Raw genomic sequence first — 5,787 nt, 5'->3', positions numbered from 1 at the left:
GTGCATAGTGAGCAGTTAGGTGTGACATGATGGGGTTTTCTGGGGGTGATGGGGCATTCGCAGAGTCCAGAGCTGATGACCTAGAAAGGATTCTTGAAGACGTCTTTGGTGCAAAAAGGTGATTTTACCAAAGCATGGGGACAGGATCTGTGGACAAGAAGAGCTGCTTGGGACCATGAGGAGAGACTGGAGCTGGGGGAGGTAGAGTCCAGGGGAAGTTTCCAGTGAGATTTTCATGTGCTAAAGAAGACTCCCCGGACAGTGGAGGCCTGGCTGTTGTCAAGCTAGGGTTGTTACCCTCTAGCAAAGCATTAGCATCAAGACAGTCGGGAGTTCCTGGAGAAATGTTTTACTCTGCCAGCCTCAAATATCTCTCAATGGCCTGCTGGGTCTTAGGTATTAAGAAATTTAGTTCCATCTGCCCTTTCCTTCTGCCTTTGTTTCCCACATCATGACATTCTGGAGCTAAACTGTTTTAAATCTGAGCCTTGTGAGCTTAGGCAGCATATTTCACCTCCCTGTGCTCCACATTAGTCCTTACAACACAGAGAGAATCAGAGCCTGCCTCATCAGGTTTTGTGAGGATGAAAGCAGTCAGTACCTATAGCACTCTTAGAAAGAGGTATGTTAGGGGTGCCTGGGTGGCTCAGTCAGTTAAGCATCTGACTTCACTCAGGTCATGATCTCATTGTTTGTGGGTTTGAGCCCTGCAACGGGCTCTGTGCTGACAGCCAGCTCAGAGCCTGGAGCCTGCTTCAGATTCTGTGTCTCCTTTTCTCTCTGCCCTTCCTCTGCTCATGCTCTGTCTCTTTCTGTCCCTCAAAAATAAATAAATGTTGGGGCGCCTGGGTGGCTCAGTTGGTTAAGCCTCCGACTTCGGCTCAGGTCAGATCTCACGTTCGTGGGTTCGAGCCCCGCGTCAGGCTCTGTGCTGACAGCCAGCTCAGAGCCTGGAGCCTGCTTCAGATTCTGTATCTCCCTCTCTCTCTTGCTCTGTCTTTCTCTGTATCAAAAATAAATAAAACATTAAAAAAATAAATAAATGTTAAAGAAAAGAGGTATGTTAGACATGGCTGTTTTCATTGTTGCCTTATAGTTCATGTAGTAAGTAACAACAAAATCAAAAGCCTTTTTTCCCAGCATCAAGCTGGGGAGGAGAAGAAAGGGAAAAGGAATTAAAAAAAAAAAAGGAAAATAAAAAAAGGAAAAATACCTTTGGAGTATTTTGAGCTGGGTATAAAAACAGATATACCTGGCAGCTCTTTCTGCCCATGGGTCCTGTCCCTGTGCTTTAATAAAATCCCCTTTTTTGTACATACAAAATAAAAACTTAGATATACCTTCCTATTTATGTCTCTTATCATCAATGTAAAATTTGAAGCACAATCCATTGACCAGTTCAAGAGCAATGTACTTAAGAAAGAATAACAGGGGTGCCTTGGTGGCTCAGTTGGTTAAGCGTCTGACTCTTGATTTCAGGTCCTGATCTCATGGTCATGAGGTCATGAAGTCATGAGATAGAGTCCTACGTCAGGTTCTGCATTGGGCATGGAGCCTGCCTAATATTCTCTCTCTCCTTCTCCATCTGCCCCTCCTCCACTTGCTCACGTGTGCACTCTCTCTCTCAAAAAAGAATAACATAACTAATTTAATTTATAGCTGCTTTAATTTATCAACATTATCTACCCAGATTCTCCAAGTTCTACATCAGAAAACAGGGAGAGATACATAAGGAGGAAAATGTGTAACTTTCTACATAAAGATTGACAGGATCTATAGTCTTCTGTTACTCAAAATAGGAATAAAAAATAATGTGTCAGGATAGGCCAGTAACTTAACACACAGCAACTTAATACAAAAAATTTCCAAATCTCAGTAACTTGATACCACTTCTTGGTTGTTCCACATGTTCAGTTTGGGCCAGTAGGAATGCTCTGATCATCAGAGACACTCAGAGACTCAAGTGGACACAAGCTTCATCTTGACACATACTGATCTTCAAAGATCAATACAGCACTGGAACCTGGCAGTTTCCCCATTGTGTGCTGGCTCTTAAAAACTTCTGCATTCTACCTAGAAGTGGCTACAGGAGACTGACTTTCACATTTGGTGGCCAAAGCAACTTACATTTCACTGACCAAAAGCCACACGTCATTTTAAATGGGGTGGGGTGGGTAAAGTTACCATTAAACCAGGATAAGAGTTTAACAAAAAGCCAGAAAGCATAACATATGGGGAGTGGTAGATGGTAAGTTGCCTTGTTGTTCTACAACTACTCACCTCACCTGTACTCTGTGGGCAGAGTGCACTTTTCTACACCACTAGCTTGGGAGTTGGCCATGTAACTTATTCTGGGGAATGAAATGTGGCAGAGAGGGCAATATGCCAGTTTTGAGCAGAGACTTGAAGAGTCTGTGCGTTGCAACTGTCTTGCACCATGATCATCTACCATGAGAAGAGTATTCTCCAGGTAGCCTTCTGTGTGGGCTCTGGAATGAGAGCTACTTGGAATAGTCTTGAACCCATGCCCAGCCAATCCACACCTGAAGCACAGACCCTTGAGTGAGGGGTAAATGTTTGTGGTCCAGTATTGATATTTAGGAGTTCTTTGTTAAACAGCATTGTTTCAACAAAAAAATGACTAATGCAATGACAGCACAACAGGATTTGAGCATGGCTAGCCAGTAGAGATAATGGTTTGCAAGAAAGCCTATGAAATAGGATCTTTCTAGTAAGTATTCTAAGAAAAGAAATATAAAGTAAAGTGAGATGACATTTAATTATTTGTATACGATCTAAATAGATAGGCATAGGGGTGCCTGGGTAGCTCAGTCAGTTAAGCATCCAACTCTTGGTTTTGGCTCAGGTCATGATCTCATGATTCGTGGGTTTGAGACCCACATTTGGCTCTGCACAGACAGTGTAGAACCTGCTTGGGATTCTCTCTCTCCCTCTCTCTCTGCCCCTCCCCTGCTCACACACTAAATAAATAAATAAACATTATAAAAAACCAAAAAATAGGCACAGATACATATCTAAAACATCTTATAACTATTAATAATTTCTTATTTTATTTAATAAAACTTTTTTAATGTTTATTTTTGAGAGAGAGATTGAGACAGGGTATGAGCAGGGGAGAGGCAGAGAGAGAGGGAGACACAGAATCTGAAGCAGGGTCCAGGTTCTGAGCTGTCAGCACAGAGCCCGATGTGTGGTTTGAACTCATGGACTGCAAGATCATGACCTGAGCTGAAGTCGGATGCTTAACCGACTGAGCAACCCAGGTGCCTCATTAATGTCTTATCTATTAAAGAGAACAATTAAAATGATAAATCCTAGTGTTGTTCAGGCACTGTAATATGACAAAATTAGAAATTCCTTTTTTAAAAAATATTTTTAAAGTAATTTCTACAACCCTACATGAGACATGAACTTAAAACCCCAAGATCAAGAGTTAAATGATCTGGGGGCGCCTGGGTGGCTCATTCAGTTGCGCGTCAGGCTTCAGCTCAGGTCATGATCCTACGGTTCGTGGGTTTGAGCCCCTCATTGGGATCTGTGCTGACTGCTAGCTCAGAGCCTGGAGCCTGCTTCAAATTCTGTGTCTCCCTCTCTCTCTCTGTCTCTCAAAAATAAATAAAACATTAAAAAAAAGAGTTAAATGATCTGCTGGTTGAGCCAGCCAGGCATCCCTAGAAGGTGCTTTTATTCTACCATTCCTATGCCTTAAGAAGTAATCCTATGGAAATAATTCAAAAGAATAAAATAATGGAGGCATAAAAATTTATTCAGGCATTGTTTATAAGAATCTAATATTAGAAACAGCATAACTATGTGGTAACAAAATTATTAAGCAAACTATAGTTCTATTGATATTATATTATACAATCATTAGAATAATAAATATATAAATACTCTTTAGCAACATGGACAATATCTAACCAGTGAGAAAAGGAGGGCATAAACTTATGCCTAGGCTGTGATATAGCTCTAGAAATAGATACATAATATGTGCAGATAATGACTAGAGGGAATGCAGAGAAATTTAGACAGTTGTGTTGGCAGAGTGGGTAAAAGGGTGAATATTTTTCAGTTACCATCTACCACAAAAACTTTGTTCTTTTGGCCATAAATGTAATCCTAAAAACAACAATGAAATCTCTCTTTTCAAGAATATACTCCTGGCTGTGTAAGAGAGAGTCAGTGGTTTGGGTTAAAAGATGATTTTAAAAAGCCTAGGGAACAAAAAGCCTAGAAAGGAATTTCAAGAAATGTTTAGCATTGATTATCTCTGGGTATTATGGGTAGTTTACTTTCTACATACTTGTTTTGTATTTTTCAACTGTTTGACAATGCATGTGTTAGGAACTTTGTAAACACATTCTTTAAAAGTTAAGCTAGCGTATTTTCTCGCCTCTCTTCTGAGACTCCACCCTTCGTCTAGTTAATGCTGTCACTTCTTGAATGCAGCATATGTCTTGCTGTAGATAGTTCTTTTCCAAACTCAGTAGCCCGTAATTTGATTTGAGACAAAACTAAATATAGCCCCAACTCTGGTATGGAGGATGGAAATCTCCTTGCCTTTTTTGTTTTGTTTGCAGTAGGAGATTCTTTTCGGGACAGGTGGCCTCTAAGTCTTGTCTCTGGTCAAACTGGGCCTTAAAATGTTTCCTGGAAACATTCTAAGCTCAGGAGCAGGTGTGGCCTGAGGTCCAAGATAAGTATTGCGGTTAGGGAATTCTAGGTCAGGGGCCTTTTAGATGGTTCCTCTCAACCCTCAGATGTCTTACTCTTGTCCTGCCCTCCCAACCCCTATTCTGTGCTGATAATTAGGGGAACCAGTCCAGAATGGCAGGATGACAGCCCTCCACACAGTCTCACCAATTACCAGACATGCCAGGGCTCTTTGTGAGTTAAACTCCTAGGATCAATTCATTGTAGAGAATCAGTTTGTTGGAGACATCTTCTTGGCCTTCTTTCTAGAAATTCAGAGAGTAAGTGTCTGGGGCCACACCATGGAGAAGACCTGCCTTAGCAGAGACTTTGAGCTTTTCTGGGGTCTCAACTGTATCATCTGTGAAATAAGTATAACTAAATCAACATTGTCGCATAAAGCTTTGTGCAGATTTTTTAAAGTCATTGGTAATACTAAGAATAACGGTGATTATGTCACTTAATTTAAAAAAAAGGCTTTATTTTAGAGCTACAAAGGAGCTTCGGGACTGTAGGCCCTTTAATTATAGCATGTCTGACTTGTTTAAACCTCATTACATAAATAGTACAGAGTCATAGGCAGTGGCATCACCGAAGGGCGCTTTTCCATGATCTTAGAACAGTTGAGGAGAATCAAGGTCCCACCGGCTACTGTCTTGAAGCTTGTCTAGTGTTCCGGGAAGTTTAGGAACCCTCTGCCCCTTTGCAGCTTGGTGGTAGAGCCCGGTCGCCTAGAATATTATAAAATCCGGAGATGACTGCGATGGAGGCAGCGAATAAGGCTGCAAGGTCTTGTTAGGATGCTTTCCTGTCTGAGGAAGTGCCCGTCCGCAGACTGACGGGGAGACGGACAAGTCCGATCTCTGGGAAAGTACCATCACGTCCTCCGCGCGTCTAGCGTGTGCACCTGCGTCCGGCCAGGGTGGCACTTCAGATCTCCCCGGACTCCGGCTCCGGCTTCCCCGAGGGCGGGGTGGTGCGCACGCACACAGGAGGACGTTCTCTCCGATTCCCCCCGAGCGTTGGTTGTTGTTTTTTTTTTTTTGGTTCTTTTATTTTATGTTTTTTATTTTA

Source organism: Suricata suricatta, chromosome 8 (genome assembly GCF_006229205.1).
Source record: "Suricata suricatta isolate VVHF042 chromosome 8, meerkat_22Aug2017_6uvM2_HiC, whole genome shotgun sequence".
Lineage (NCBI taxonomy): Eukaryota > Metazoa > Chordata > Mammalia > Carnivora > Herpestidae > Suricata > Suricata suricatta.
The sequence above is the reverse complement of the archived record's forward strand: the minus strand, read 5'-3'. Positions refer to the sequence as shown.